Source organism: Manis javanica, chromosome 14 (assembly GCF_040802235.1).
Source record: "Manis javanica isolate MJ-LG chromosome 14, MJ_LKY, whole genome shotgun sequence".
Classification (NCBI taxonomy): Eukaryota; Metazoa; Chordata; class Mammalia; order Pholidota; family Manidae; genus Manis; species Manis javanica.
This window is the reverse complement of record NC_133169.1, coordinates 15,938,210-15,948,120: the sequence shown is the minus strand read 5'-3', so window position 1 is coordinate 15,948,120 and position 9,911 is coordinate 15,938,210.

The following is a 9,911-nucleotide window of genomic DNA, read 5'->3' as shown; positions in this document are numbered from 1 at the left end:
CTCTTTCTAAAAAGTGACTAATTCCCCATAATGTACAGATAACTGGATTTACACTAATGACCAGAGGTAAGTTTTATTCTGCTTATATTTCCCTATCTTTGGACAAATTCTCTGTGTGCTTATCTTTTTTAAAAAAGGTTAAAGCTTGAACATATCAACTAAATATGTAACTAGATAAAACTACGTGTCATATTTTTCTAAGACAATGAGCAATGGTTATAGGTAAACAAAACAATGAGTTAGAAAGTACAGTAGATAATCATCCTAATTAGTAATTCACCAAACCATCATTGAACCATCCTAGGAAACAGCTTTCAAACTATTCAGTCTCAACTATTTGAAAAGAGCACAAAAAGAATTCATGGATTCTTTCTTTCATGTGAAATCCAGATCATCTAACAACTAAATATATCAGAAAATTACGGAGTGCCACATTTTTGGAGCTGAAAGTGCCCTGATATGATCCACTTCAAACCACATCCTCCTTTTTATGAGAAAAAAGAGTTGAAGAGAAAAACAATAATGATGAAACCATATCAAGCAGTTAGCTTATACCTGACCCTACCTTTCTTTTTCAATAAGCAAAAAATTGAATTGACATTTTAGGTTTTAATTTAAAATTGTAAAATCGGTTTTATTTTGACTCTTTGGCTAGCAGGAGCATTCTTAGCATTATCAGAACTTCTAGCCAAGATTTTTTCTCTAAACCTGTTATTCAGATGTTATGTGTTGAGATTTCTGCCAGTTAAGGCAGGTAGAACTATGTCTTAACCTTTCTTTGTCTCAGTTTACTCTTGTAACAAACAAACGCTCAGCTATCATCTCTGAAGTTCCTTCTACAATTTCTTCTTTGATTCCAGTTTCTATTGGATTTTTCCTTCTATTAAAACAAATCATTCTTTTCTTAACCTCCAGATGGGTGAAGGTTAAAATTTATTTCAAGTATTTATTTTGGATGTTTTTCTATCCAAGAAGCTTCCATTTGGTTGTCTGAGAGAAAGTATGTAGGAATACCTCTCTTTAAAATAACTTTTGAAATGGAGAGTTAGACTCCATAGTGAACACCAGTAATGAAAGTTTTACAACCTAAAAGGATCAGGAAGTGATGTCATAAGAAACATACTGGTAATATACTTCCCAGTAAAGACACCACCACCAGCAAATATTTATTGGGTACCCACTTTCATGCTCAGTTTTCATTTCCCTTTACTTGATCTATTTAATGATCTCATCTACATCTGGACTTTAAACTACCATGTGTGTCCTTATTTCATCACACAAAATCTCTCTTCTGAGACCTAAATCTATACTGATAATTGCATATTGGAAATAGCTTCCTCATGTCTGTCCCACTGGCATCTCAAATGCAGTAAGTCCCAGGTCCAAACATGGAAAACCCAAAGGACAGATGAAGGTCAATGGGAATAGGAAAGAAGTAAACACTAAAGATGGAGAAGCAGAAGGTGGGAAAACAGGCAAAAAGATTGTTATAACTGACCAGGCAAAATAGGATAAAGGTTTGGAATAGGGACTGGGCATAACCACTTTGTAAGTGAATGAATGAGTGAGTGAATGTGTGCAGGTGATTTGTGTGTGTGTCATTTATCTAGAAAAATAACAGGGTAAAGAAGAGGCCTTGAAGGGGGAATAACACTAATGTGCTAACTCTAAAGTCATCTAAAACACAAGGTAAATGATACCAAATAAACAAAAAAATAAAACATTAAATAAATAAAATAAAACACAAGGTATCATTAGTTATTTTTTGTTGACTAATAAAATGGGCATGTTCACTTTTATTAAAAAGGTGGGTAGATGTAAAATCCGAAAGCTGCAACAATTTTCAAACTGCTTGTGACTTGGCTCAGTGAAGTTTGGAGCAGGGAACACAGTGAAACCTCCAGTCTCAGTGTGGACTCCTCCCTCCAAGTCACTCGTTGGAAAAGGTTAGCAACTCATTCCACACGTGTGTGGGGTGCGATAAACTTTACCAATAGGCTTGGTGTCTCATACTTACTTTATTTTCCTATATCAAAACACACCATGACATGTCCAAAGAGGTGATGTCAACACATTGAGAATTTTCTACAGAATCAAATACATTTCTGTGCCAGTTGATCAGGGTATGTGAATTTTAAATTGCATTTTGTACTTAGTTATCAAAAATCACCATTCACAGTTCTTAGTTTACAAAGTGACAGTAAACCTTGTCAGGCAAAAGTGAGAAGCTCACTTGGGGCTTTGTGGGGGTTGCCCATCATAGATGCGGAGAAGCAGGACATCAAAGGTGTGTCTGTCACTCACGCACTCATAATGCTCGGACTGACAAATAGATGAGTCTTATGTCTTTCATACACTGAGAATTGTTAATTTTATGTTCCTTCCTAGATTATACCTCCAGGAAAGCACATAAACCTCCAGGAAACCAAGCCTCACTAATAACCTATGCTAAAGTTAGAGAAAAACAAATATAATTCCTGTTCTAAGAAGCCTATCATACTGTACGTGGAGAAATACATATGGCTCATATGCAAAGTGTTCTATCAGTGGGTCTCAAACTTGGGCATGTGTCAGAATCACATAGAAGGTGTACTAATCCATAGATTGCTGGGTTCAAAAATAGTAGTTTGTGGTACAGTAGGTATGGGGTGGGGCTGTGGCTGCATTTATAACCAGCAATGCTGCTGGTCTGAGGACCACACTTTGAGAATATGGCAACATTGTATTGATGGTGGTAGGTGAGCTTATATTTGTCCCCAAGGGATCATAAGATGGAAAAGCTGATTTGTAATTTTTGAGTTGAAAGGGAATTCTGAAATCTTAAGCTAATCTTCCAATATTATGTTGCACAGCAAGTCAAAAGTGCCAGCACTCTAACTCAGTACTGTGGACCAATTTTTCCCCACCATCTTTCCTGCTTACCGAACAAGATTTCCCAGACCCAATAAAATCAGCAAAAGGTATCCTGCCTTTATGTCTCTCATATAAAACTGTTGTTGGGATTAATAAGAGTTCTGTGCCTGCAGCAATCTCAGAGTTTGCTTATGGGTGTTATTCCATCAGTGGAAACAACAGAAAAAAATATACAAACATTAGTTTCATTTTTTTTCCTTTACTCTACTTCTAGAGTGAAAGGCAAGTGTGGAAATAAAAGCTTTTTCTGTGATTTTTCTCCCTGGCATTTCCCTTTCTATTTCTCAGCCAAAGCTGGCTGCCATTTGAATGGGCACATGAGGCCCCATGGACTTTTTCACCCACCCACTATGCAGAGCCAGTTTTCCACCATTTAGAATTTAGTGCATCTTTGGTGAAGCCTGACAGGTACATGGAGGGTCGGTGGAGGGAGGCTGGAGGAAGGTAAGACAGCTAAGAAAGCAGCCATATAATTTATAACCCTCATGCCCATAAAAGCATGGGGAGCAGGTAAGGTCGAGGGAGCTGTCACAGGGGCACCAGCCAGGCCTCCAAAAGCTTCGGATCTTACTTCGTTATCCCATGACCTGCACTGCAGCATACAAACACCACACTGGAGGTCATAGCCAATCTGCTATGACGGAATGGGAAAACAACTGAAGCACTCAGTAGCTTCACTTCCAAATAAGTGGGAGGCCAAATGCAAATGACAGAACTAGCATTGCGTGGTGGCCAACATTCTTTTGGGGAGCCACAGTGGCAAGTTAGAAGATCCAGTGACAACTTATGATGAGACACTGATTCTGTGACTTTGGAGCTGCACTCTGCACTCTGGGTTCACATTCTGATTCTGCCATTTGTTAGCTGGAGAGCCTTAACTTCTGCATCTCTAAGTTGCAGCTTCCTTATCTGTAAAATGGTGATCTGAATAGAGCCAAATGTTTAGTGTTGCAAAGAGAAATGAAAAAACTAATCCCTGTAAAATGCATAGTACAGGCATGGCCCAAAGTAAGCACATACTAAATACCATAAATACCAGCTTTTATAGTTACAAGAGATACCTCACTAGTGCATCCTTGACATGTCAGACTAATTTTCTTAGGTCAGCTCATACATTTTTTGGCCGTTCATCTTTAGCTACTAAAGAGACTCTCCTCAATTTCTATAGGTTGATCAACTTGGCAAGTCATAACAATTGGGAACTCACACCTTGACCATCACGTTACAATGATCTGAATAACTGAGGGCATAGCCTCAAATGTATTCTGAAAACAAGAGATTAACAAAATGTTCCTACTTGGAGCACACAGTCTGCAGTCATTTCTTATAATTGCTTCTCATCCTTCCCTTGATGAAACTCACCTTGGAATCGTGTAAAAATCACAGTGAAGATAAAACTGAAGAAAACAACTCACTGCATATGCTCTTTCTCCATTTATAAAACACAATACTGCTTATAGCAGCTCACAAATAATATCTCACAATGAAGATTTCCATTAACACCAGAGACAAGGTGCACATAGATTTTGAAATCTGAACTCCGCATTCAGATTGGTCTTCGTATCAGTGATTTCTTTTTTGTTGGTGGATAGGGAAATAAAGGAGGTAGCAGTCGGCATTCACGCTTCACTCTTTAGATTTGAAAAGAAAATCATCCCTGGGATGTTTTTGATCTACAGTGAAATATAATACTCTGTTCTGGAGTTGACATTAGTGTCACCATAGTGAGGGGGGCAGGTGGGGACAGAGGGGACCCTGAACATTTTTTGCTTGCTTCCTCTCTCATCAACTGGAAATGTGACAGTGTTAGTAGCAAACCTTCTATCCAGTGTATAAAAACTGAGCACACAGGCATTTTTGAGTGATAATTCAATAGGATTAAATTACACTCATGTGACAGCTCAGCCTCACTAATGAGGTACATTTCAGTAAACTGTTGACAGAACTGTCTGGAAGGTTTCTTTAATTTACCAACATGTAAGAACATAGGAAAAGCATTAGTCAACTAGATGAAGATGAATAAGCAGTGAGGTCTAGGGGTATTTTACATTAATACCTGACAACCTGAAGGAGCTTTTGTCACCTGCTCTATTTAGCCCAAGGCAGACACGGGATAAGGGTACCTGTTAGCGTGATTGACTTACCAAAGCAATGAAAGGAATTATCTTGAAGAGGGCTGAGTGGAAAAGATGTCAAGGAAATTTCTTTTCCTTCCAGTTAGCAAGAAGCTTGTTCCTTGCAAAGTGGATGATGGTTGCAATCAAGCTGAGAGAATTTTTCAAATCTTTTCAGATGACTACACCAAGACTCTCATTTTTCAAATTCTTTGAGCTTGTCCTTATAGAGGAAAAAAATCTGCCTGAATACATTTCTAGCCAGGTATTAATTGTAAATAATGTAAGGTCATCCTTGCCAGGCTAAATAATTTATTCCAAGCCAAGATAAGAAAGAAAATAGGGGGAACATGGAAGAACAGTTATTAGGAGACAAGGAAATCTGCTTATTGTGGGATCAAATGTTTATTGAAAAGCATTTCTAGCTAAAATTATACTGGCCAATAATAAGAGAACCATGAAAACATTTGCATCCTTTGAAAAATATTCTGAAGTAATATTCCTCTAGCTTTAGTGTCTGGCAAGCAATATGGCTAAAAAGAAAAAGCAGATCAACTCTAGCAAAATGGATGACCATGGTAATTATGAAGGATGCTGCAGATTCTGAAATAGATATTTGCATTCCAAGATCTATCTGTTTCAACATTTCTTCTCCATGTATAATCACTCAAAAAAGTTTAACTTGCAGGTGAGTTCTCAAGAGAAGGTGTGCCACAAGGGAACAGTGGGAGACAAAATGAAAAAGTACTATCTTTCTGCATCTATTGGTCAGAATTTAAACAACTGAGCATTTTAGAAGAATTTGGAGAAAAAAAGAACTAAGCCAGTGGTGACACCTTTAACTTTTGAGTATCAAATACTTAGAAGGATTGTTAGTCAAGCTAATCTGAAATATCACCTACTCTTTAAACCACAGCTATTCACTCTGAAAGAAGAATAAGCTTTATTGGGTTTCTTTGCCACAAGTTGTAGTTTTCATTTTGTCTTTGTATGTATCATCCTAATGATTTTGCTCTTCCAGCATTCACAATGAATTTGTTGGAGGTTCCTGGAAGATGAAGGGAAGACTTAAAGAGACAGAAATGGGCTTGTACCATTTCAGCTGTGCCAGCTCAAAGCATGTATTACCTGATTGGCAACAAGGTAAGAAAATCCATCGGCCCTATTGTTAACACATACACACACACACACACACACAGTTTCAAGTTGCAGCTTGGAGTAAGACAGAAGTTCTGCCAATTAGTAAAGCTCTAGAAGGTCTGAAATTCCTGATGAGGTGTTTGCCTAACAGAATAAGAAGTATTACAAAAAGACCAGTCAGTTCCCCAGCTCCTATGTCAGTGGGATAAGGCTGCTTTTGCTGCTTCAGATATGATCTCTGACTCCCTCAACATTGCTTCCTGTATCAACAGCAATCATAATGATAATAATTATTATAATTTTCCCCATGCTCTGTTATCCCCAGAGAACTTTCACCATCTCATTTGCTCCTGTGAGGTAAGGAGGGTCAATATTTTTATAACACCTGGCAGATGAAGTAGTTAACTTCAGCAACTGCCCACTCAGGGTACAAAAGCAGCCAAATAGGACACAACCTCAGGTCCTCTGACACCAAATCCAAATGCTAAATTATCCCAAAATATCAACTGCTGGGACATCTAGAGGCGAAGTGGCAGACTGAGGAGGGCTGGTACAATCAAGGTGGGAATCAAATATCCCAGAAGGCATTTGATCTGAGTGGTCCTCAGAGAGAAATCTCGGGAAAGGATTCCAGCTCTCTGAAGTCAGGCTAGGCATCAAGAACATAAGCAACTTGAGCCTTTCTGTCTTTTATTTCTCTCCAGCTACGTAAAAGATGGGGGTAGGGTGTCCAGTGGAAGAAAGGCAGAGCATTCATTTTGGGCTCTTTCACATTTTAGAACAATACAAAATTAATAATAGAAGCAAACTAGCAACAAAGAATGAGATCAAGGATTTATATCTATAAATTATTTTAGTATAAGGTCTCCATTGAATGTACTCACTTGAACAGTAATAATACTTTTCTCACAAAAAATGTAGTAGTGGCTAAACCCTGGGCCATATCTGCTTATATGATGGCTCTAAACAGGGTTTAGAAAGGTTTGCTCTGGCTGTTATTCTGACCAGGTAGCACTCAATTGTCAAGGAACTACTTGCTGTAAGTAGTTTTAAAATTAAAAATAAGCAACCCGGTTTTGATTAGGATTGACTCAGGTATGTCATCAATTATTTCTGAAAGTTTCAATAATATTAATACCTGATAACAGCTAAGATTTTTTGACCACTTACTAGGAACTAGAAACTATGCATTTGCAGGCATTATACAATTCCATCCACCCCCACCCCCACAATTTATAGATGTCAGTGCTTTATTAGGCACAGAGAGGACATACAAAAAGCAGACTGAGACAGAGAGCACACTAACCTGCTCACATTGCACACTTAGTAATCAGGAAAGCCAACACTTGAATCCAAGTCTGCGATTCCAGAGTCCAAACCCTTGACTACACTGGCTTGATTCTATCTTGGCTAGCTCCCAACTCTCAGTTAACTTTCTAATGTTTTGCTATCTTACTAATTCTGGTTTCCTAACCCAAAGATATCTTAGTTTGGAAAAATGGAATGAAGTTGAATCAACTGGAAGCAAAATGGAATATGTATTAATAGGAAAGTCTACTTGATTATTAATGGAAAAGGTTAGTATCAAGCTGAGTGACCAGTGCCTGGCCAGAATAGTACCAGAAGTGATTTTTTTTCAAATAAGTTTTTCTTCCAGATACACTGAATTTGCTTAACCATGACATATTATAAAGATTTTTAATATTGTCTGTAATAGGAAATCACAAAAAAATAGGACTAAAGGAATGAGTAAATTCTAACAAATATATAGAATACTGTACAACCATTGAAAGAGATTTAATAGATTAATGTGTGCCAAATGGATCAATCCCTAAGACATGGTGTTAAGAGAAAATCAAGGTGCTGGCTAGTATGTCCAGTATGTTACCAAATATTTTTTAAAAGATAGACATGCAAACTTACAGTAGAATATCAGTGGAAGGATCTATAAGATACTGACATTAACTGTTTCTTGAGAGGGTACCTGTGATTTAGAGAAAAAAGGCTGTTTATTTACTGTATAACTGTATAGTCATTTGTACTGATCTTATTATTTTTTATCATGGGCATGAATTACTTATAAGAATTTTAACATTAATAAAAAAATAATCGATGCTCAATCAATATTTATTGACCTGAACAATAATTAGAGCACGAACGCCATGTTAATACAGAAGCACTGGCCTTGGAAACAGACAAAAAAAAAAAATTAAATCCGTCTTTGTCACAAACAGCAGGGCAGGGTTTCTTTGTACAAGCTACTTAATATTTTAGCCACACTTTCATTTATGGGAAATTGTAATAATACTACCTCCTTTACATCTACAGGTTCATGAGGATCAGAGGAGATAATGTACAGTGAAGCATTCTCTAAAGTGGGAAGATGTAAGTTATTACTATTATTGCTGCTGTTGTTGTTATTTATTAGTGAGGCGAGCTCAGGTTCAGATTAGGAAGCCGTGTTGTCAGCCAGAGAAGACTTAGCATGATCTGTATCAAGCAGATCAACCAGGAATTTGCCAAAAACCCACTTCACTTAGTACCGTATTCCTATGGTTTTGCAACTAGGTGGGATAGTATTTATGATTTCTGTGGGTAAAATTTCACAATTTCCGGAATCTATCACCCGGCTTTAATGAATCTCCATATCAACGGGCATTCCTCAGGGGTGGACGGTAGTATTTCAATGGGTAATTACCTGGGCGACCTAGGACTTATCTGAACCTGAGAGGTTGAGGGGGAGGCTTCACTTTGCTCCTGCCTGAACAGGAGGGAGACGGCCCAGACTGCAGTTTGTAAGCAATAAACACGTTTTAAACTTTATTTCTCCTCTTGACTGATTTTGGTTTTAGAGGTATTTTGCCCCAGGATTTCCTCTCCCCAGGGTTACATTTCCCTTTCAGAAATGGGAGAATATTTGTTTGGAGAACTACTTGGATGATTATTCGGGGAGAAGGTGAACCTGAGAGGGACCTCCGGGAGACAGAAACAGTCTCATTTCTCTGAAGAAGAAGGTGACGAGGAGAGACGAAAGGATGACGACTGACATCAGCAAAAGATCCCAGGCTCGGCACTGTGACCCCACCACATGATGCATCATCAAAGCCACAAAATGCTGAGGTGAATAGAGTTCAAGGTGAGGCCATAAAAAGGCTACCTTCATAGGGTCTCTCAAGACAAAAGAAATGGGGAGAATGAGATCAAGATTAAGAGAGAGGACTATGTGGAAGGAAAAACCTGGGGCCTCTCAGGACAAAAGGAGGAGTCGTACACGGCCAGGAACGTGGGTTGAGATCCAGGCCAGGCTTACCTCAAAGTCTAAGGAGTAGGGGGCCAGGTGATTTCAGAGTGACATACTATTTCCCCAAATAGATACTTGACCATAAAGTTCAGTACACCCTAATGTGACACTGAGTTTACAGAATGCAACTCCAGGATAGCCAGCCTAGAGAATTGATTAGCCACAATCAGCAGGAACATTCCGAGGTGAAGTGCAAATTGCTTCCCCTAGTGCTTGACCCTTACAAACCATAATGATAATTGCTGCTGTGTTGTAAACTGGGTTTATGAACAACGCAGGGGTTAGTGCCCCCTCTACCCCCAGGAAGGGGATTCCATCCCTACCAAGGAGTAGGGACTGCATACACCTGATTGTGACAGATTGCTGGTTTACCTGCTAATCAGTGTGCAGTAGCAGGCATTCTACAATATCACCAAAGCAGAAAACACTACCCCTCTCACCTC